Source organism: Dermacentor variabilis, unplaced genomic scaffold (assembly GCF_050947875.1).
Source record: "Dermacentor variabilis isolate Ectoservices unplaced genomic scaffold, ASM5094787v1 scaffold_16, whole genome shotgun sequence".
NCBI classification, from domain to species: domain Eukaryota; kingdom Metazoa; phylum Arthropoda; class Arachnida; order Ixodida; family Ixodidae; genus Dermacentor; species Dermacentor variabilis.
The window spans coordinates 4,332,914-4,357,931 of record NW_027460324.1 but is presented as its reverse complement, the minus strand read 5'-3'; the positions used below and the strand labels follow the sequence as shown (position 1 = coordinate 4,357,931).

Below are 25,018 nucleotides of genomic sequence, written 5' to 3'. Positions count from 1 at the left end.
GTGCAGCAGCATATGTGTGCTACCAACTGGCCAGCAAGGTCTCTGACTTCAAGGCCAGTCTTCGTTTTTGTGTCACCGGAGAGTAATGGCTCTGCCTCGGGGCCAACTCTGAGGCCAGTTATTCGAATACATGTGCAACACAGAAATTCCTTTAAGAGACAACCACTAGACTGATTTGAATTAAATTTATTGCATTTGACAGAAAAATTAAATTCTGGTGACTCTAGAAAACTTACTTTTTTATTTGGGGCCTCAATATTTCGTGGAATGATTACTAAAAGTTACTAAGTTGAAAGAAAAATAGAAGCAAAAAGTTTACAAATCCATAACTTTTCAACAAAAACATTACCACAGTTCTGTAAACTGCATCTGTTAGAGCATATCAAACAGTCACAGTGGATATAGTATAAATGTACAGCTCACGTTAAAATTGTTCACGTTTATGATGGCTTTGCAAAAGTCCTACTCGTGAATAACTAGCATAGTTTAAAGTAGCGTATACTACATAAATTTTAGAATTATCACTAGGTGCAGTTTACAGAATTATTATATCATTTTTATTGCCAAGTTACAGCATTGTAAACTTGACACTTGAATTTGGTTTTTTAATATTGCAATTTTCCAGAATAGTTGAAAATACAGTTCCTACTTTTACTATTGCTTAATTTATTTTTCTAAATGCGAGATAAGTCATCAAAATGGATCGAGTGGTTGCTAAGGAGATTTATCTATTCCCATGTACTCATATATGGGAAATCTGGTGCATGTCGCTCTTCAATGTCCCATTTCTTTCACTGCAGTGAGTATCATGTGGGTACTCACACAGAAGTTGAACAGCGCTTTTGGTACATACTGCTGACTGGAGCTTCTTGCATTTTTCACCTTTAGTGCTTCATAAGGAAGCTTACAAGGGGTCTGTAGCACTGAGAAAAGGGGTTAAGAGAACAACTGGCAAGTAGAGCAGCAGAAAAGCCTCATGTTATAACGAGTTTTTGTACCTGCTGTGAAAGCCTAGCATAGCACCTCAGCTCCTCTCTGCCTGCCTTACAACGCCAGGGCCAAGGAAAACCCAAAGTGCACTTTGTTCTCTTCTATACGGCCAGCCATGCAATTAAACGGAGCTCTATCTCATGCAGCACTGCATGGTGTGATGTTGGTAAAGTGCGTCGCTTTGTCTCACCTTGGCATCCAGCTCTCACACCACCATGCAAGAGCTCCTAACCAACATCACTTACTTTATTTATTTATCCTGTACGCCTTGCACAGGCTCATACAGGAAGGGGGTACAGGTGCTGTGTGGGCAGTGCTAATATGAGGAACACAATTTATAAAGAAAAGATGCAGAACAAAAAATGCTGAAAATGCAAATAGATGTAATGCCACAATAAAAACTATCAGTCATCGAGCACACTTTAAAACCACTATTATTGATCAAGCAGAGATTCGCAACACAATTGAATTTTGGAAACAAGCAGCATCAGCATTAGTGGAATTCACAACACTATTTGGCAGTCTATTCCACATTTCTATAGTTTTTGGGAAAAAAAGAGCACTTGAAAGTGTGACACCATGTGAGAAGCAGCTGGATGCACTTGTCATAGTTGTTTTTACCAGGATGCCAACATGGTGGCTTCAGGTATTCCTGCTCCTCAATTTTAATGATTCCATGATAAAGTAGAACAATGATTGTAGTGAAATTCGACTGAAAAGACAGAATTGGGATGCACATTCTGACGCACAAACAAGTTAGCAATAACGCGATGCAAGTATTTATTGTAGATAAGTCTAAGTGTTTTACTATGTATTATTTCTAGTTTTTCGACAAGACAGGCTTGGCTAGGCTGCAAAATTATACTTACATACTCAAAAATAGGTGTTAAAAAGTTTTGTGAGCAGTTAGTTTGACCTGTCGTGACCTCAGCTTCTCGCAAACTGGTTACATTCCAGTACGGTGTGACACAAAACCAGTTTGAGGTGATGAATTCCTAATTTGAGCACTTTTTGGATAAACCAAATTCTAAAAATGTATATCGGCAGGTCTTTTCTGGCATTTGCTGGTAAATACTAAACAACTACAATTCCTAGTTATATCTTCTTGATACCCAAGGCCAGCTCAGGGACATTAACTGCCTTTCAAGTCAGTTCTTACCAACTGGCAAATTACAAGTGCAAAATATAGCTATTTCGCATAAATGCCACGGTCAGGTGCTGAAAGCAGCACGTTCATATATGTAGACAAGGTAACCATCACATGCTTGCTATGGTAAAAACTGCTTTTCTTTGCCTCTGATTTTATACCGTGTACTTGCATTTGTGTCGTACATTTGTACACTTCATGTTATTCTTCTTTCTTTTTATATTATATAGTGCATTTTTTCCACTGCTGTAATGTGAGAAACACATACTGTGGTTCTGTACGCGCGAACAACTTTTCTTGGCTATGAAGCGAAAGCTATGGGGGCACCGGTTTCGGTTTTGCCAACCTCGCACAACCTCATTACTTTAGTGAAGGCAGATACAATCAACTCGGCATGAACCAATATTTATTCACATCCAATATATAACAAGTTCTGAACAGCGAGCATCACAGCCTGTGTCGGAGCTCCGAAGCAGCTGTATGGCGTCAGTTAGGACTTGGACGTGCAACCGACGATGGCGTCGGTAGAGCCGGCGCAGCCGTCAGCTTGCTCACTCGTTTGTACATACTAGAGATTGAAATTCCCAGATCGGTTCGATTAATATCCGCGTATACGCTGGAAAATCCTTTTGTGTGTGCTTCAACAGTCTTTTGTTGCTAAAGTTGGTCAACAGCCCCTCAGGGGAGTTGATTGGCCGGACAGCAAGTGACGAAAACTCAACAGAAGACACGGGTGTCACTTTGTGTTTGGTGATTGTGCAAGACGTGCGACAGTCTCGGGAATGCGAAAACTGGAAAGAGCAAATTAAGAATACAATAAAACACTACTAGCTGGCTGGTGAATGTTAAGTATAATTTCAAATGAGGTGCTGTAGCAAATAAAAAACAAAAGGAAGTATTGTTTTCTATTTCCCACGCAAGAAAACTGCAGGATTACTTCCAGCAGCGGTAAAAGAGGCATGCTTAGTTTCCGTAGCCTTCGCTTCATAGCCAAGAAAAGTTGTCCGTGAGTATAGAGGCCTAGTCAGGTGACTGCTAATGTAGCCTTTCGTCTCCAGCATCATGACAATCATGTCATCATCATCATCATCATCAGCCTGGTTACGCCCACTGCAGGGCAAAGGCCTCTCCCATACTTCTCCAACAACCCCGGTCATGCACTAATTGTGGCCATGCCGTCCCTGCAAACTTCTTAATCTCATCCGCCCACCTGACTTTCTGTCGCCCCCTGCTACGCTTCCCTTCCCTTGGGATCCAGTCCGTAACCCTTAATGACCATCGGTTATCTTTCCTCCTCATTACATGTCCTACCCATGCCCATTTCTTTTTCTTGATTTCAACTAAGATGTCATTAACTCGCGTTTGTTCCCTCACCCAATCTGCTCTTTTCTTATCCCTTAACGTTACACCTATCATTCTTCTTTCCATAGCTCGTTGTGTCGTCCTCAATTTGAGTAGAACCCTTTTCGTAAGCCTCCAGGTTTCTGCCCCGTAGGTGAGTACTGGTAAGACACAGCTATTATATACTTTTCTCTTGAGGGATAACGGCAACCTGCTGTTCATGATTTGGGAATGCCTGCCAAACGCACTCCAGCCCATTCTTATTCTTCTGATTATTTCCGTCTCATGATCCGGATCCGCCGTCACTACCTGCCCTAAGTAGATGTATTCCCTTACGACTTCCAGTGCCTCGCTGCCTATTGTAAATTGCTGTTCTCTCCCGAGACTGTTAAGCATTACTTTAGTTTTCTGCATATTAATTTTTAGACCCACTCTTCTGCTTTGCCTCTCCAGGTCAGTGAGCATGCATTGCAATTGGTCCCCTGAGTTACTAAGCAAGGCAATATCATCAGCGAATCGCAAGTTACTAAGGTATTCTCCATTAACTTTTATCCCCAATTCTTCCCAATCCAGGTCTCTGAATACCTCCTGTAAACACGCTGTGAATAGCATTGGAGATATCGTATCTCCCTGCCTGACGCCTTTCTTTATTGGAATTTTGTTGCTTGCTTTATGGAGGACTACGGTGGCTGTGGAGCCGCTATAGATATCTTCCAGTATTTTTACATATGGCTCATCTACACCCTGATTCCGTAATGCCTCCATGACTGCTGAGGTTTCGACTGAATCAAATGCTTTCTCATAATCAATGAAAGCTATATACAACGGTTGCTTATATTCTGCACATTTCTCTATCACTTGATTGATAGTGTGAATATGGTCTATTGTTGAGTAGCCTTTACGGAATCCTGCCTGGTCCTTTGGTTGACAGAAGTCTAAGGTGTTCCTGATTCTATTTGCAATTACCTTAGTAAATACTTTGTAGGCAACGGACAGTAAGCTGATCGGTCTATAATTTTTCAAGTCTTTGGCGTCCCCTTTCTTATGGATTAGGATTATGTTAGCGTTCTTCCAAGATTCCGGTACGCTCGAGGTCATGAGGCATTGCGTATACAGGGTGGCCAGTTTCGCTAGAACAATCTGTCCACCATCCTTCAACAAATCTGCTGTTACCTGATCCTCCCCAGCTGCCTTCCCCCTTTGCATATCTCCTAAGGCTTTCTTTACTTCTTCCGGCGTTACCTTCGGGATTTCGAATTCCTCTAGACTATTTTCTCTTCTATTATCGTCGGGCGTGCCACTGGTACTGTATAAATCTCTATAGAACTCCTCAGCCACTTGAACTATCTCATCCATATTAGTAATGATATTGCCGGCTTTGTCTCTCAACGCATACATCTGATTCTTGCCAATTCCTAGTTTCTTCTTCACTGTTTTTAGGCTTCCTCCGCTCCTGAGAGCATGTTCAATTCTATCCATATTATACTTCCTTATGTCAGCTGTCTTACGCTTGTTGATTAACTTCGAAAGTTCTGCCAGTTCTATTCTAGCTGTAGGGTTAGATGCTTTCATACATTGGCGTTTCTTGATCAGATCTTTCGTCTCCTGCGATAGTTTGCTGGTATCCTGCCTAACGGAGTTACCACCGACTTCCATTGCACACTCCTTAATGATGCCCACAAGATTGTCGTTCATTGCTTCAACACTAAGGTCCTCTTCCTGAGTTAAAGCTGAATACCTGTTCTGTAGCTTGATCTGGAATTCCGCTATTTTCCCTCTTACCGCTAACTCATTGATCGGCTTCTTATGTACCAGTTTCTTCCGTTCCCTCCTCAGGTCTAGTATTACAATCATGTATTGCCAACCAAATAAACTGGTGAAATTATTTAATTAATTAATTAAACATAAAAATGAAGACGTAACTGTCACATGTATACTTGGAAGAAGTGGAGCCGAGACCCGAGCTTACAGCGAACACAAAAGAAGTGCTTTACTGCATCATCCAAAACTGCCGTAGCCCTGCTCTCCTCACATCCCCTGCTGCTTGCAGCAGTAGGTGGTGCTAGTAGCCGGTGGCGCTACAGCTAGTGCAGCACAACACCAACAACTGTCACACTCCTCCCCCTTTAGTTCTTGTCATGGAGAATACCATTTCACAGGGCGTCTCATCCGGGCACTTTTTTGCAGTCAGACAGAACTTTCTCCCAATGGGATGACTGCTGCTGGCAGCCCAGTTCTCTTGTGGGGCTGACTTCGTGGCTGTTCTGGTTCAGCAGCAGCTCCTGCAGGCTCCACAGGCTCTGTTGCTTGTTGCTCAGCTGGCTGATCTAGAGGCACAGTGTTTGCTGGTGGTGGTGGCTGTACGAGGTTGGGGCAAATGTGGTCCCCATGACTGTACCACACAGTTCCATATTGTAATAGAACCTCAGATGAGGTGCAGCTTGTAGGGCGGCTAACTTAAGCAGGTATCCATGGTGGACCTGATTGGAAGTTCCTGGTGAACACTGCGGCACCTGGGTCCATTATTGCCGCAATGCAGCAACCCTTGTCCGCACGCAGTTTTTGTTTTATCTGCTTCAATTGAACAGATGATCGCAGACTTGGGAGGGCGACATCCAAAGGTGTCTTGATTCTTCTTCCCATGAGCAACTCGCACGGGACACAGCCTGTTACTTCATGAGGTGTTAAGCGGTAGTGGAAGAGCACCCTGGCCACTTGTGTCCTGAATTCACCCAGTGTGCTTTTCTTCAGTTTATCTTTGGTAGTCTGTACTAGCCACTCCGCAGCGCCGTTAGAAGCAGGTTGATATGGAGGCACCAGCATGCGACGGATGCCATTCCTGTTCAGGAAGTCAGCGTACTGGCTGCTGGTGAATTCGGGCCCATTGTCAGAAACAATGATGTCTGGCAGACCATGTAAAAAAAAAGACAGTCCTGAACACAGAGATCATGGCCTCTGCAGATGGTGACAAAACAGAGTGAATGTCTACCCACTTGGAAAAAGCATACACCATCACAAGGAAGTAGTGTCCCATGAATGGACATCCAATATCAACATAGATCCTGGTCCATGGCTTGTCAGGAAATGGCCATGACATAACTGGTATCCTTCTGGTGCACTTGGCAAACAGGGCAGTTCCCCACCTGGTTTGTCATGGTGCACCTGAACAGGTGCATCTGACAAGAGCCTTTTACTTGTGATGAATGCTTGCTGTTGCTCTTTCCCCCAACTCCACTCTCCCCTTCAAGCAGCGGCTGATGCAAGGGACGCAGTATTGTTGAGATGTTTGACAAAAACCATCTGTAGAAATTAGGCAGGCCAAGATAGCTTTGGAGCTCCTTCACATTCTGTGGCTCTGCTCTACCTTCTTGGGGTCAGGCTTTAGACCTTGCTTGCATATAATGTGGCCCAGGTATTCCACTTCAGGAGCGAAGAAAATGCACTTGTCCAGCTTCAACCTAAAGCCAACTTCCCGAAGTTTCTGCAAGACAATCGTCAGATTCGCCAAGTGGTCTTCGTCATCGATGCCTGTAATAACAACGTCATCAAAATACACAGCTGTTTTCGGCACACCACGAAGCAGATTTTCCACCTCTCACTGAAAGATAGCAGGTGCAGCAGAAACCCCAAAAGGTAAGCATGTATACTGGAAAGGACCCATATGTGTGTTGATGGTCACGTATTCACAGCTTTCTGCATCCAGAGATATCCAGAGATATCTGCTGGTAGGCATCTCGCAGATCAAGTTTTGTAAACTTCTGAACTACCAACATGGCTGCCCACAGATCTTCAGCACGCGGAACTGGGTAGGTTTCCATGAGCGACACAGCATTGACTGTTTGCTTGAAATCTCCGAAAATTCTTATTGTGCCATTTTTTTTTCTGAACAGGCACAATCGGCGATGCCCATTTGGCTATCTTCACGGAAACGAGAATGTTCTCATGCTGCGACCTCAGGATCTCCGATCTCCTGCGTTACGAGGTCAACCAACACGAACGAAAGTGGGCATGGTTTGCAGAATTTGGCACTGCATCTGGAGGCACAACAATTTTGGTGGAAAATCCCTAAAACGTGCCAATGCCTTCTGAAAACACCTCAGCAAAATGAGCAATCAACTCGCTGACATCACTAACTTGGTTAATTTGTTTGAATCCTTCGACACCAATGCCCAAAGCTTGGAACCAGTTGCGCCCTAGCAACGTTGGAGCAGTGCCACTCGTGAGGTACAACGGAAGGACCCATTCGTGCCCCCTGTATTCGACACAAACGTTTGCCTTTCCCTTGACTTGCTCGAGCTCCCCACTAAACCCACGCAAAATACGTTTGAAAGTTCTAGACTCACTTCTGGAAAGGCACGTTGAAACTTCTCTACTGCCATTACGAAAACGCTTGCACCGGTGTCCAACTCCATCGGAAATGGCTTCCCGATGGACGGCACAGTCAGCTCACCACTTAGGTGCCAGATGTCAAAAACGTCAGCACCACAAGGAACACGAAGCATGTCAGTGTCAACAGCATTTACTTGCGCAGTACGTGTTGATTGTGGCGGGACAGTCCTCACAGCAGATGTATTTTCCTTCATGAATGTGTCAGCCTTCCGCGAGTTGCAGATGACTGCCAAGTGCCCCACTTTCCTGCAGTATTGACACTGTGACTTGCTGTGTCTGCATTGTGACACTAAATAACTTCTGTCACCACAGCAGTAACACACCATGCTCTTGGTCACAGATGCTACCCAGTGAGTACGCAAACACGGTAAACTTCTTGCAGTTGTCTGACACAGTTCACCGGCATCCTTTTTAGCGGCATCCATCGCCAGGGCAGTTTTCACTGCATCCTCGAATGTGAGGTCAGAACTCTCGAGTAGCCGCATGTTAACCACTGAGTTGTTTATGCCACATATTATTCGGTCTCTCAGCATGTTGTGGAGTTCAGTTCCATAATTACAGTGTTCAAACAAACACTTGAGGGCAACCACAATGTCACTGACTGCTTCTCCTTCAGGACGCCCCCTCAAACTGAAGCAAAACCATTGCATTAAGATGAATGGAGTGGGGGTGCAGTGCTTGCCAAGTACGGCCATCTTGTCAAGCGTTTTATCTTGGGCTGTTTCCAGCTTTACACGGTTGCGAAGTAGTGCATAGGTACGAGGCCCACAGCAGCTAAACAATATTGACCTTTTCTTTGCTGGCACAATGTCGTTGGCTTCAAAGAACTCTTGGACGTGCTCCACATAAGCAAGCCGGGTGTCGCCTTCTCCCTCGAACGCTTCGGTCCTACCGAAGGTAGGCCTGGTTGTTCATGCAGTTTGGTGCATGCTCATCGCCAGTTTGTCACATGTATAGCTGGAAGAAGTGAAGCCAAGACTCGAGCTCACAGTGAACACAAAACAAGTGCATTATTGCTTCATCCAAACCTGCCCCTAGCCCTGCTCTTTTCACTCTCCCTTCTGCTCACAGCAGTAGGTGGCGCTAGTAGCTGGTGGCGCTACTGCTGGTGTGGCACAACACTATCAATTGTCACAGTAACTTCATGTTGTAACTTAGAATGTGTGGGTTTCTCCTCCGTGCTCTTGGGACAAAGGAACAACAACACAGTAGTGCAAACAATCACAAGGACATTTATTGCACCTTTCATACATCAATGCCTGCTAGCCGAGTTGCTATCCACAAAACATGCCGATGGGCGCGCGACAAATCTAGGAAGTCCGACTCACCGCGACCGGATAGCGAGCGAATATGTTCGCCCCATGCTGGATCCCAACGCCTGGTCGTTCGCGCGTACGGTCACGCGAACGGTGGCGCGCCCCGCAAGACGGTCTCGCAGAAGCATGGATCGGCGCACGCGAGGCACGGCACGTCCGCACTGCTTGCTGTCCAGCCGCCAAAGAGAAAGCGCCTTGTCTTTCGGCGCCCAAGTAACCCTGCCTGTCGGCGGCGTTAACAGCGCAACACTCGCGCCATCTCTCGTACTGCGCCTCAACCACTCCGACCACCGCGAGCGCCAGGCCACGCGAGCCGTGCGGGAAAACAACATATCAGGGGACGCGTGAGAGTCGCGCATCCCCACAAATGACAACGCTGAATCCTATGTTTTCATGTTGTATCGCTGTATGTGAAATGTACGTTATGGGTGCTTTCGATTGACTGTCATGACACATTAGTCTACCCATAATTTGTGCTGATTTTCTCAAATGCTGATGACAAGAACATAACTAATCCACTTCCATACAGTTAAGCAGGCATCTGGTTTCATATACAACACGAATATTGATGCATGTACAGCAGAACCCCGGTTATACGTCCCCCGGTTTTGCGACGACCCAGGTTTTACAACGGATTAGCGCAGTCCTGGCGAAGTCCCCATAGAAGCAATGCATAAAAAACCCCGGTTATCCGATGCAATTTTACGCCTGACCCGCGTTATACGCTGACCCTCGCGAAGCGCAGGACGGAACGGCAGATGAGAGAAAGGTGCCGCGGGTCTCTTTCCTCGCTTCGTCTCTCCGAATGCATCGTTCGTTTCTCTCTCCCCTATAAGCAGCCGCATGTGACGCTCACTGTGCTGAAATACGTAGCGCCTTTTCTTCTCCACAATCACTTTCTCCCTCTCTTCTCAGCAGCATCGCCTCTTGTCGCATTGGGGAAGCGTTTCTCTCCTTCCAGTTTCCCAGCAGCAGATCGCCGACAAGGTAGCACGGAGAGGCCTAGGTTTGTCGCACATGTTCTTCGTCATAATTCTATAGAGTAGCGTTCAGCGGAGGTTTTGAATTGTGTGGAGCAATGCGATGCACAATGTCCCGAAAGCAGACAGCTCTGTCGCTCAGCGATCAGCTGAATGTTATCGAAAAAGCGGAAAAGCGGCATGGAGTGACGAAAGCCAGCATTGCTCGGGACCTTAAGATACCCAAATCTTCACTTGAGATGATCCTGGCAAATCCTGGATCGAAAAAAAAAAAGATCACTGTGCTTGACGCCATGCATTTTATTGCCTGTTCATGGAACGCAGTGTCGCGAGGCACAATTGCTGACTCGTTCAAGCATTGTGGCTTTAAGCGAGAGACTGCCTCGTCTGCTGGGGAAGCAACAACCTCGATGCCGCTCGAGATCGATGCAGGCTTCGCCGACGACAATTTCAAGGGTTTAAACGATGATAATGAATGTGGTGTTTTGTGGCGCAAGGGCCAAATGTGGCCAAAGAGCGCCAGGCCGGTGGTAATGCGTTCACAATTGAGGTATGAATAACGAAGGGCAGATATTACGGTGGCTGTAAAGGGGCCTAAAAAAAGTCGCTCTAAAGTGCATAAAACTTATACAAGATAAAACTATGCCGATGGTTAAAGGGAAGCTGAAGAGTCTGTCAAATTCAATAAGACGCTCACATACGGATGCGGGAACCTTATAAGCCATGTAGGTAAAATTTGGGGGGGGGGGGGGTTCAATTAGGAGCGACGTAATCGTCGGTTAAAATTGCGCTGTAGCTCCGCCCCCCGTCGAATGCCGCGCGCTGCTGCTGACGCTGACGATGCGAGCGGAGACCGGAAACCGCGGTGTTGTGATGTCAACACTAGTGTTCCGTTCCTTCGCAGCCTCCGCAACCGTGCCTGACCGTGCTTGTTTCTGCTGCGAGCGTGCCATCGTAATCTGCTTCGATCGACCCTGCATTCCTTTGTTGGTGCGTCTGCATGTATGTAGAGTGGTAGTATACGGCCAGCCCTGCAATTCGGCCTTCACAGTTGCTGTATATGGCCACAGAATGAGAGAGGACTACTTGCCACTAGCAGGCTTTCTAAACGCAGCGCGAAAAGATCGGAGCAACGAAAACAAAGACGGCACGAGTGCGGACTGACTGATGATAACTGGTGTTGGAAGGCCTTATGAATACACGAATTCGCCCAAACCTAGATTTTGATTTACTGCGAGCTCCTTCGTGTTAGCACGCTGAATGGAAGGTGCATGTTTATCTCCCGCCCTTGAAGCAGGTTTTGTCGCAAAGCGCCACGAATTTTCTATTTGCACGTGTGTTGTAAAACAGCCTGCATGCAGCTACCATAACGCAGTGAAAATGTAGAGTTTGCATGTGCTGGAAAGCCGGCGCACGCCAGGACGCTACGCTCCCCCCTTCTCTCGCGCACAGCGAGAAACCGACCGTCTCACATAGCCGACAGAATTCGCCGCCTTTACGACTTCGGTTACGAGTAGTGTGCGGATGGCGCACAGGTGAAGGTCACTACACGTACTGCGTGAACCGGGAAGCTTTTCACGCTTTTAAACCGTCTTTGTAGATTCCCGACAGCTTTGGACAGCGCACAAATGCCAACGATCGCATCCCCGCTTACGTTCCATGAGGAGGCACGCAGGAACACAACACTACAGTTGTTTGACCGGAAACGAGCTCACTAGATCGGCGAAAGATCGACGAGATCACTAGATCACTTTGCAAAAAACATACTCACCAAAGAGCATTTCCAACATGAGGAGATCCCAAGACTTCGCTTTCGTTCGCGTCGAAAGCACTGCTCGCACCAGCATCGTTTGCTTCTTCGAGAGGCCAGCTCTTCACAATCGGCTCGTACATGTAGGGAGTAATGCCGAACTCCTCAGAAAAACGCAGTCTCTCTAAATTTTCCATTACTGTCTCAGAAAAACAGCATCAAACTACCTGGCGCCGCGCTTCATGTGTAGCGGCAGCGGTCGGTTCGGACGAACACTAGTGTTGACGTCACGAGGCGCCCGACCAGTCACAGGCGGAAACGAGACGCGCGAGCTGGGCATGTCCGCTGCTGCACTTTTCGTCGAAATAAAAAATATTTGCGCTTTCTTTCGCTCAATTTTGATACGATATTCGAATTCGGAGGGTTGAAAACCATTATGTACAGATGTTCACTCATTTTTTCTGGAAAACCTTTCAGCTTCCCTTTAATGGGCTGTACAATGGACACGAAATACACATTGTGGAATAATGATGATTTAGTGATATATCTCACAGATATACTTTTTCCAATAAGCACTACTGCCTTAACAGAGTCCTGGGGATGCAAGGGCCTGTAGGCATGTGCTATGCTAGAGTACCATCACAGCGGCATCCTCTAGAAAGAGGATGTGCTCTGAATTTCTGGGGCTAAAAACTTGCAAGTCGACATCGTTCAAGAAACTTAGAACTGCTTTGGTGTCAAAGAACGGTTCTTCACTAAGAAACATTGCTGGATGGAGAGGAGTGTGCTGGCGATATACAAGGGGAAAATGTTTCTTTCTCTCAGCTTCGGCTTCCCGACACTCCAGGAGGATGTGGAGAACGGTCAGCCTCTCACCACATCTACCAAACGTTGGAGGTTCATTTCCGGTCAGTAAAAAATTGTGGGTGTCATAAGTGTGTCCTATCCTGAGTCGACAGAACAGGACATCAGTTCGTCGTGTTTTCGTTTTCGGGGGCCAGAAACCTAACTTTGGCTTAATCAAGTGAAGCTTATTTGTAGCTTCCATGTCCCACAAGCGTTGCCAATGGCTTCGCAGATTCTTCCGTAAGAGAGGCTTCAGATCTGTGACAGGGACAGCAGCCGTAGGAATAATAGCTTGCGAGGTGATTGATGTAGCCATTTCGTCAGCTAGTACATACCCTTGATGCCTCTATGGCCAGGTACCCAGCATATAATGACATGCTGGTTAGACATATATGCTCTACAGAGAATGGAATATAGCTCAGTAAGTACAGGGTTTTTGTGTTTACAGAGTGACTTCAAGGCTTTTATGATGCTTAAGGAGTCTGTAAATATACTTGATTTTTGAAGATTTGATTTTCTGATATGTTTCACAGCCGACAACAGTGCATGGGCCTCAGCCGTAAATATACTTGTTTCAGGGTGCAGTACACCGGATTCCGAGAAGGATGGACCAATGGCTGCGTAGGACACCCCGGCATGCGACTTAGAAGCGTCTGTGTAAAACTCTGTGCACGAGTACTTGTACTGGAGCTCCAAGAAATGCATTTTGATATGTGTCTCTGGCACATGTTTAGTGACCTCTACAAAGGATGTGTCACACTCTATCAGCTGCCACTGCCACGGCGGTAACAGTTTCGCTGGAGCCATAAGGCAATGTTCAAGCACCGGAACACCCATTTCCTCACTGAGGTTCCTTGCGCGCAAAGAGAACGGTCTTCTCGCTGCAGGTCGGTTATTGAAAAGTATGGCATCGGTCATATCGTTTATGCATGAATAAGAGGGGTGTTCGCGGTTAGAATTCACTTTGAGGAAATATGTAAAACTGCTATATGATCTCTGAAAATGGAGCGACCATACATTTGCTTCTGCATAAAGGCTTTGTATGGGGCTTGTCCTGAAGGCTCTGGTCGCGAGGTGGATTCCTAAATGATGGACAGGATCCAACATCTTTAAAGCACTTCGTGTAGTGGACTGATATACTCCAGCGCCATAGTCAAGATGTGAGCCGACAAGACACCTATACAAGTTCAAAAGACATTTCCTGTCACTGCCCCATGTTGTACTTGAAAGAAGTTTCAATAAGTTCATTGTGTTGAGGCACTTAGCCTTCAAGTATTTAATATGCGGGATGAATGTCAGTTTCAAATCCAGCATGATGCCGAGAAACTTGTGCTCGGCGCTTACAGGTAATCTGCTACCAGAGAGCTCAATAGCAGGACGTGGTACTATTCCTCTCTTATTCGTGAAAAGAATGCAGGTACTTTTCTGTGGGCTCAACCTGAAACCATTTTCGTCAGCCCATTTTGCCACTTTATTTAAGGCATGCTGGACATGTCGTTCGCAGATAGTTAAGTTGCATGATTTAAACCCAAGCTGCACGTCATCTACATATACAGAGTATGAGATCGTTCGTGTGATAGCCATGCCCAAAGAATTCATTTTTACAAAAAAGAGTGTGCAGCTTAGCACACCACCTTGTGGAACACCAGTTTCCTGGGTGAAACGCCTTGACAAGGCATGGCGCACCCTAACACGAAATGTGCGGTTAGAAAGGTAACTTTCAATGACACTTAACATACTCCCGCGGATACCCATAGCGGAAAGGTCTTAAATTATACCGAAGTGCCATGTGGTGTCGTATGCTTTTGCCAAATCAAGAAATACGGATAGAAAAAAACTGTTTGTGTATGAAGGCATCCCTTATATTTGCCTCAATGCGGACAAGGTGGTCTGCGATTGACCTGCCTTCTCTGAAACCACACTGGTAAGGATCTAGTAGTCTATTGCTCTCAAGGATATAGATTAGGCGCCGGTTTATCATCTTTTCAAAGAGCTTGCAGAAACAGCTTGTCAAAGCGATAGGCCTGTAACTACTAGGTAAGGACGGGTCCTTACCTTGTTTGAGTATGGGTATTATTACAGCTTCTTTCCAAGAAGATGGAATATAACCAGCGGCTCACATGACATTAAAAATTGAGAGGAGTGTTATCTGTGTTTCAAGATGCAGGTACTTGATCATTTCATAAATGATACGGTTGCCACCTGGTGCTGAGCTGTTGCAACAAGCAAGAGAAGTTTTGAGCTCAGCTAAACTGAACGGGCGGTTGTAATCTTCATTTTGGGCACATTTCCGATCAAGGCGCTGTCGCTCTGCGCATTCTTTGAACTTCAGGAATGACTGGGTAATGCGATGCACTGGTGATATACTCAAAGTGTTCCCCCAGACAGTCTGCCCGGTCTTCCAGGCTATCTCCATGGGTACTTACTAAGGGCAGGGGGTTCGTCTCTTGGCCTTTTAGTTTATTCACTCTACTCCACACTTTTGCCTCGTCTTTGTAAGTATTTATTCCAGATATGTACCGCTCCCAGCTCTCTCTCTTTGCACGTCGACGTATTCTCCTGCCTTGAGATTTGACTTGTTTGAAATTAATAAGGTTTTCAGCTGTTGGAGAATTTCGAAGCAATCCCCAAGCTTTGTTTTGATTTTTGCGTGCATTTCGACATTCGTCATTCATGTGACGGTTCTTTGCCAGTCCATTAAATTGTTTAATGCATTTTGTTGCAGCATCAATAATAAAACCAGTTAGGTATGCCACGGCATCGTCTATATTAAAATCAGAAATGTCGTCCTCACCTAAATATGTGAGTTCTCGAAACAGTTCCCAGTTTGCTGATTCGACGTTCCATAGAGGGAAATGGGGCGAGCTTGTATCTGGCTTTGTTAGATTTAATGTAATTGGGAAGTGGTCACTCCCATAGGGGTTCTTGAGAACAGACCACTCCAGGTAAGGAAATAGTGAACTCGAAACGATGCTCAAGTCTATGGACGAGTATGTGTTATGTGTAACATTGTAATACGTTGGTTCTTTTTTGTTCAATAGACATGCACCTGAGGAAAACAGAAAATTTTCTATCAGGCGCCCACGTGCATCGGAATGCGAGTCACCCCACAGGGGGCTATGTGCGTTTAAATCACCAACGACTATGTATGGTGGAGGAAGTTCATCGATAAGGCTTTGAAACTCTGCTTTAGAGAATTGACAGGAAGGTGAGACGTATATCGAACAAACTGTGATTAACTTACCAAACAGCACAGCTCAGACTGCAACTGCCTCAAGGAGAGTTCGGAGTTTGATTTGCTGACATGCAACGCCTTTATCAACTATTACGGCTACACCCCCTGAGGAGGTGAGTGCATCTTCGCGGTCTTTGTGGAAAGTGGCATATTGCCTTAGAAAGTTGGTCTGAGTTACTTTTAGGTGTGTTTCTTGGACACACAGCACCTTTGGAGTGAATTTGCAAAGGAGTTCTTTAACATCATCAAGATTGTGAGGTTAGTGCTGTGTGTCTAGAAAGAGAATTTAGGTTACAGGACCCTTTTCCGGTCCTGTAATGCGATGTTTCTCTTTTTTGGAGCGGTCGAGCGATTCTCGCCACTTCTTAGGCGCTAGTGGCGCCCTTTGACTTGGTGTCGTGTCCATTGCCTCCTGCGAAGCGTTGGACACCCGCTCTTGTGAGCGATTTGTTTGTTGAGAAAGCCTCTTCTCAATGGATGAGGCCCTTGAAGCCACCAGCCCGGAGGTCGACGGCCCTTTCTCGGATGACGGAGCAGCGCTATCCGCAACCGCTGAGGGAGCAGGTGACGCCACTGCCGGCTCACTAGGCTTGGGCCGGACAGCCGCCGGAGGCCGTTGTGGCGCTGCCCCCTGACACGCCACTTCGGCAAAGCTATTCTTCGGTAAGAAGGATACGCGCCTGCATGCCTCCTTAAACGAAATGTTCTCTTTGGTTTTGATTGCCACTATTTTCTTTTCTTTTTTCCAATGTGGGCAGGACCGCGAGTATGCGGGGTGCTCCCCTTCACAATTTACAGTGTGGAGTGTTCTTGCATGACTCGGACGGATGTTCATGGTTGCTACATTTGGCACAGGTTAGTCGGCACAGGCAGTTCTGGGAACTGTGGCCAAACCTTTGACATTTAAAACATCGGAGGGGATTTGGGATATACGGCCTCATCCTGATCTTCACATAGCCTGCCTCGATTGTTTTGGGCAGAACACTTGAACCAAATGTAAGAATAAGATGCTTAGTCTGAATTTCTTTACCATCGCGCCTCATTTTGATTCGTTTTACACTGATCACATTCTGGTCACTCCAGCCTTCAAGTAGTTCAGCCTCTGTCAGATCAATCAGGTCACTATCTGATACAACACCACGGCTGGTGTTCATGGTGCGATGCGGTGTCACATTCACTGGAACATCCCCAAAAGAGACAAGATTCGGCAGCTTTTCAAATTGATTTTTATCGCGGAGTTCCAAAAGGAGATCTCCACTTGCAAGTTTGGTTACTTTAAAGCCTTGGCCAAGAATATCGGTTATTGATTTAGACACTAGAAGAGGAGAGATCATTCTCGCTGACTTTGCGGTTTTCTCCGAGTGGATGACATGAAATTTGGGAAAGTTTTCATTACGACGACCATAGAACCTAAATACTTCTTCGGTGCGCCCTCGTTTATGAGGGCAATCAGGAAGGGGTGGAAAAGAACTTGCCATGGATATATGCGGAAATTTGGCAGCACCGCCAACCACCCACCATGGAGCCCAACAAGGGGACGCTGCAGGACCGTGAAAAGACACGGCCTGCACGCGCCAGCTGTAAGACGCTACTATAACCAAATCTGTTATAACCAAGGTTGGCTATACCACACAAGGTTAACCCTTGCTGCCTGGGAAAAGTGGAAATAAAAAGGAAGCTAGGAGGAGACAGGAAAGACCGAAAGCAAGAGAAAGATGAAGATTAGAGAGGAGGATAGGAAAAGGCAACTACCGATTTCCCCCGGGTGGGTCAGTCCGGGGGTGCCGTCTACGTGAAGCAGAGGCCAAAGAGGTGTGTTGCCTCCGCCGGGGGGCCTAAAGGTCCGTACACCCGGCATTGGCTCAACCCCCAGGATCCCCCTTTCCCCGGACACGGCTAAGCTGCGCACGGCTACACGCAGGAGGGTCCAACCCTCGTGTGCTCGGGTATGTGGTGTCGCAACGCACCAAACGCCTGCTTACGCACACGCCCTTGCGGGGGAGGAATTAAACCTCACCAAGACCTTCGCCGAGTACGTGGATGCCGACGACAACGTTGCAATCTGCGGCGAGGTGTTGCTAGATGACGCCATTGAGGAGGCTTTGCCTAGTGCTGACACCACTGTGACATCGCACGAGGACGACGACACCACAGATGCTGTGCCTGTGCCTACCACGCTTGCAAAGGCGCTACGGCACATAGACGGCATCCGGAACTTCATCTGTTTACGCGATGCCGCAGAGGACCTCCTTTTGGACGTTGCCCAACTCGAGCAAAAGCTCTTGGTTCCCGAGTCAAACAAGGTCCAAAAGAAACTTATCGACATTTTTAAAGTTCGCACCGGCTGGCGGGAATCGCGGCAGTGGAGTGCCATAAAAATTCGTTTGAATAAAGCATGACTGGTACCTGTACTGCAGCTATAATTCTTATTGCATTTACATTTTTGGTCATTTGGGTTTCTAAATCCTGCAGAGTATGTTTGTAGTTTACATTGAAGCTTCTCGTAAATCCGTCGTGCGAAAGAAGTAGTATTTTTATAAGCCTAATATATGTTCGAATTGTACTACATTTTTTTTCGGTCCCGAGAAAGTCGTATAATCGGGGTTCCACTGTATATTATTTACATTTTTACAGGGGCTCTTTTTTACCAGCTAAAAAGTGCTACTAAGTTAACACTCGATGCAAGTGTCGATACATGCCTTCTAGTATTAGAACTTTCTCAAATGTTGTCGCCAATTCAATAGTAAAAGCATCTTTGTCTAATCATATTGCACGTTTGAAGCGAATATTCTGGGACACATGCGAGCACCAGCGATTGACGCTGGAATGTACGATTAGTCATGAGTGAAATGCTGACACGCTTGATCCGTAAATCATATTCTGATGCCCAACAAGTGTGCTCGCTATCGTTGTGCTTGAGTGTTACATACTTTTCTGGGCACAAGTTTGACCCTGGTTCTTCACCATCATTACAATGCGACAATATTTTAGATAGTCATTTTCATTTCTGAAAAGGACTAAAGGCAATGTGCAATATATTGTACAAGGGTTCTCACGAGAATATGCAATCATGGTGCAGAGCAAACACAAAACGGATCGAGGCAGCATTAATCCAAAATCCTGCCCACAAAGTGCACATGTCGAGCAAGCAAGATTAAGAAGCTTTGGCAAGGCCTGAACTCCAACACCGCCACTTCAAATCCATGCAAAATGCATAAATGCTTTTCTGAAATAACCCCTGGGCTTATTTTAATGAAATTTGGTGCACTTGAGAGAAAAGGTTAAATTCCAGTGACTGTTGGAAGCAGATTTTTTATTTACGACTTTAATTTTTTACAGAAATTGCCGAAAATTGGTAAGATTGAAAAAGAAATAGTAGAAGCATAAAGTTTACGAATCTTGACTCTGCACCAGGAATAGCTATTGCAATTTTACAAATTGCATTTGTCAGAATATTCAAAGTGGACAAATTTGACATACAGTTATATCTCAACATAATGAACTTCAATGTAACTAAATTCTTGATATAACTAAGTATTTAGCTTTTCATAACCTCTTGTCCATAGAACACCATGTACATAGAACCTCAATATAACGAAGTGTGCTTGTATGCGATTTTAATATAACAAAATTTCACTGCTGCCGCAAAGGAAAGCCAAGGCAATAAACAGAAACTTCCGTGGACGCAGATGGTCAAATGATTGAACTGCAGGCAGCTGCTAGCAAACGCACCTGTCAAATCATGCACCGCGCAACAAGAGCAACCCCCGAAATGGAGCCGCATCATGTTCCATATAAAGTCCAAGTGCGATAAGATCCTATCACACCCCGTGCACTGTGTGCTTTAGGTGTGAGTGAAAGTGTGCAAGGGTGAGATAAGAAATATGGCAGCTTCACAAGTGCTGCCTTCCTGCGCAAGCAAAGAGAAAAAAGGGACAAGAGGAGCGAGCTCATGGTGACAAGATCAAGCGCGCACGAGGGGACTGAGTGGGGGACAAGTTTGCACGCTTTGCAATTTCTGGCGCGCATTTTGGCCATGACTGCACATGGCTGTAAGCATGGCTGTAAGCATGGCTGTAAGCACGGCTGTAAGCATGCACAGCCATGCATCCTGCTTTAGAGGTATCTGCTGCGTGTGCTTGCCAAGACGGCGTGGCGTCATCTAAGATATCTCCCCACGTGTTCAGTATCGTAGGTTGCATAATATTGAGTTTTGGTGACCCACTGGAGCGAGAGGCAGATGAAGCATTCGCTCTCCGCTGCCAGCGCTTTTCCTGATGGCGTCATCCCAGTGTGGGCGACGCTATTAGCCGTTTGGGAGGATTGCACACAAAAGTGTGGATGGCTTTGCTTAATTCGTACTGCCGATGTGAAGATATCGTCGACGCACGTGGCATGAAACCGTATCATTCGTCGTCGATTCCCAAATTTATAAAAATTAATTGTTTTCTCGTTCAAATTGGCTTTTTTCAACTGTCCGATAATTCAGGAAATTCTGCAGCGCCTATCTGTGTAAGAAATATCGATCGACGACTGTAATTACTTGCATAAAAGGTCAAATTTCAATACAGCAAAATTTCAATATAACGAAGCAAATTACCGAACCGACTTCATTATATGAAGGTTTAACTGTATTAAATTGTATCTGTTACGTGATTTTATTACATTGTTTACAAAGGTTTTGCAAGAGCCCTCACATATTAGTAGTGTACTTGAGAGCCATTATAATACATAAAATTTGCCCACTTTATATGTACTATTTGATGCAATTTACAGAAATGCAATATTGTTTTTCATTACTCAATTAGAGTTGTAAACTTGATAGTTTCGTTTTAGGGAAATTTACAATTTTCGATAGTTTCTACTAAAAATGAATGGCCTAAATCACAATTTCACTGCCAACAGTCATTAGATTTTAACATTTTTCTTTTAAATGCAACGAATCTGACCAAATCTGGTGCAGTGGTTGTTGAGAAAACTTCTCCTTTTCCGTATATTTAGATAGGAGCCCCTGAGCTGATTGGAAACACATATTCAGAGAAAAGGATCTTAACTTGGCATACAACCTATTCATATATAAACTTATAAAATGTTATGATGAAGCTTTCCCAGCACCTGTGAAGAACATAGAACGTCAGAAAATTTGAAAAGCATGTATCACCAATACTTTACTTAAAAAATAATAATAACAACAAAGAACAGCATGTACCATGAATTTGCAGACACGGCATAAATTTGTTCATTGACTTCAAAAAGTACAGAAACCAGTTAAATGGTGAACTAAGGTGTGCTAAGTTCAGATATTATCAAAACTTATTTTGTAAAATAAGTAATGATGCCAGGAGAATTTGGAACGAGGTTAAAAATCTTTCCGGTCACATAAAACAAAACCATACCCCTAGCATTCTGGCAACCTCTAGCGGCCTTGGCTACAGAGAGGTTGCAACTGCACTGAATGATTACTTCGTTACAAGTTGTGATTATGATGAGATATGCGATGACGATGATCCAAAACTATCATTAAATGACTGTGTTTTACTTAACTCCATGATGATGATGATATGTAGTGTTTAATGGCGCAAGGGCCAGGTTTGGCCAAAGAGCGCCATGACAAGTGGTGATGTTGACGATGTATGTTGACGATGAGATGTGACTTGGCTGTAAAGTGGCCTAAAAATTGTCGCTGTAAAGTGCGTAAAATCTACGTGCTATAAAATTATGGCGATGACTAATGACGATTACTATGAACATTAAAATCCATCGTAGAAGAATGATGCAAAATCAAAAATATGTAGGATGTTAAAATTACTTGGAGCACTGCTGCCTCGCCAGAGCCCTTGAAAGACAAGGGCCTAGAGGCATGTGCTATACTAAAGAGATATCGCAGCGGCATCCTCTGAAGAGAGGACCCGCTACGAACATGTGGGGCTAAAAACATGCAGGACGACATCTTTCAGGAAATTTAGTACTGTGTTGGTGTCAAATAAAGGTTCTGGGCCGAGTAGCATTACGGGATGTAGGGGGATGTGCTGCCGGTATGCTAGGGAAAAATGTTTCCTTCTTTCAGATTCGGCTGCCCGACACTCCAGGAGGACGTGGAGGACGGTCAGCCTCTCCCCGCATCTACCGCAGGTTGGAGGATCATTTTCAGTGAGTAAAAAGTTATGTGTGCCAAATGTGTGTCCTATTCTGAGGCGACAGAATAGGACATCTGTCCGGCGTGATTTTGTTACAGGAGGCCAGAAACCTAATTGTGGCTTTATTAAATGCAACTTATTATTTGTTTCCAGGTCCCACAATCGTTGCCAGTAGTTTCGCAGTTTCCTTCTTAAGAAGGGTTTCAGGTCTGTGACAGGGACTGCAGCAGTAGAATTAACAGTGTGTGATGCAATTGATGTGGCCATCTGGTCCGCTAGAACGTTACCCTGGATGCCCCTATGGCCAGGCACCCAGCATATAACCACATCCTGGTTAGATACATATGCTTTGCATAAGACGGAATAGAGTTCAATTATTATAGGATTTTTGTGCTTACAGAACGACATCAAAGACTTCACAACACTAAGGGAGTCCGTATATATAACTGACTTTTTGAGTTTTGATTTCCTTATATGCTTCACGGTCGACAATATTGCGTAGGCCTCAGCCGTGAAGATACTAGTTTCCGGATGCAGTAAATCGGATTCCGAGAAGGATGGACCGACGGCTGCATATGACACCCCCTCGCGTGACTTCGATGCGTCTGTGTAAAACTCCGTGCAGGAGTGTTTGTATTGCAGTTCCTGGAAATGCATCTGGATTTCAATCTCTGGAGCGTGTTTTGTAACCTGCATGAAAGATATGTCGCATTGTATCATCTGCCACTCCCAAGGAGGTAGCAGCTTAGCTGGAGGCATTAGGCGGAACTCGAGGAGTGGGACATGCATTTCATCACTAAGCTCCCTCACACGCAGCGAGAAAGGCTGTCTTACGGAGGGACGATTGTGAAAGAGTGTAGCATATGTCATGTCATTAACGGTTTTAAAACAGGGATGTTCAGGATTTGAGTGGACTTTCAGAAAATATGTTTGGCTGATGTACGTTCTCTGGATATGAAGTGACCATTCATTCGATTCTGCATATAAACTTTGTACGGGACTCGTTCTGAAAGCTCCTGTGGCTAAACGGATACCTAGATGGTGAACAGGGTCTAGCATCTTTAGCGCACTTGGAGCGGCAGAATGATAGATCACGGCACCATAATCTAATCGTGAACGGATCAGGCTCTTATAGAGATTAATTAAGCACTTCCTGTCACTACCCCACGATGTATGGGATAGAAGTTTCATTAGGTTCATTGTTTTCAGACATTTTTCTTTAATATGTTTAATGTGGGGGATGAAAGTGAGTCTGTAGTCTAATATAACACCTAGAAATTTGTGCTCTTTGTTTACGGGTATTTGTTGTCCACATAGTTCTAAGCAAGGATCTGGGATCATTCCTCTCTTTCTTGTAAAAAGAACGCAAGAGCTTTTGTTAGGATTGATCTTAAATCCATTATTGTCTGCCCACATTGAGACTTTGTTCAGGCCATGCTGTACCTGCCTCTCGCAGACTGCGAGGTTACAAGATTTGAAAGCTATTTGTATATCGTCCACGTAGACAGAATAAAAGATTGCCGGTGGTAATGAAGCGCGAAGCGTGTTCATCTTCACGATGAAAAGTGTGCAGCTGAGCACGCCTCCTTGGGGTACACCCGTTTCTTGCATAAAAGGTCGTGAAAGTACATTGCCGACTTTTACCCGGAAGGTACGACTGGACAGATAGCTTTCTATTAGGTTAAGCATATTTCCATGGATACCCATTTCTAACAAGTCTCTTAGGATTCCGTAACGCCACGTCGTATCGTACGCCTTCTCCATATCGAGGAATATGGATAAGAAGAATTGTTTGTGTACAAATGCGTCCCGGATATTTGCTTCTACACGTATAAGATGGTCATTTGTGGAGCGCCCTTCTCGGAAGCCGCACTGATAGGGATCAAGGATTTTGCTCTGTTCAAGGAAATGAATGAGTCGCCGGTTAATCATTTTTTCAAACACCTTACAAATGCAACTTGTGAGGGCTATCGGGCGGTAACTTGCCACTGAGGAAGGGTCCTTGCCTTGTTTCAAAACAGGGACCACAATGGCTTCCTTCCATGCGGTTGGAAGGTACCCTGCATCCCAAATGGTGTTGAAAAGTGTGAGTAGTGTAACTTGCGTGTCATTGTGTAAGTTTTTGAGCATTTCATACATGATTCTATCAGATCCTGGTGCGGAGCTGTTGCACGCGCTCAAGGCAGCTCTCAATTCAGCAATACAAAAAGGACGGTTGTAAGGCTCATTCTTTCGACCTTTTCTTATTAATGGCTTACGTTCTTCTGTTTGTTTGTATTTGAGAAAGGATTGTGTATAATTTGTTGGACTTGAGACGCTCTAAAAATATTCCCCAAGTGAGTCTGCCTGGTCTTGCAGTGTATCGCCCTGTGTGTTTACCAGGGGGACTGAGTATGTTTGCCGCCCTCTAATCCTATTAACTCTGTTCCAGGCTTTGGCCTCATCCCTAAACGAGTTAATACTCGATAGATACTTTTGCCAGCTTTCTCTTCTGGCCTGTCGGCGGGTTCTCCTACCTTGGGATTTTACTTTTTTAAAGTTGACAAGATTTTCTGCAGTGGGCGAAGCGCGCAGCAACCCCCACGCTTTGTTCTGATTCCTACGTGCGATTCTGCATTCATTGTTCCACCACGGGACATGCCGTTTGCATGCCGAGCCGCTTAATTCACGTATGCATTTAGATGCGGCATCTATTACGAAGGCTGTGAAGTGCTCCACAGCAGCATCGATTTCTAAAGAGGACATGTCATCCCATGATATACTAGTTAAGTTTCGGAACCTGTCCCAGTCTGCTGTGTCAGTCTTCCATCTGGGAGCCTGTGGCGGATATTCGTTTTCTTTAAGTGTTCTTAATAGTATGGGGAAGTGGTCACTTCCGTAAGGATTG

At 45.3% G+C, this 25,018-nt stretch overlaps 1 protein-coding gene across 2 annotated transcripts in view; it reads right to left on the bottom strand.

Annotated features, from left to right (window-relative positions):
* Positions 1 to 25,018, bottom strand: part of LOC142568068 (AP-5 complex subunit mu-1-like) — a 244,330-nt gene that overhangs the window by 15,589 nt on the left and 203,723 nt on the right. The window lies entirely within an intron of this gene.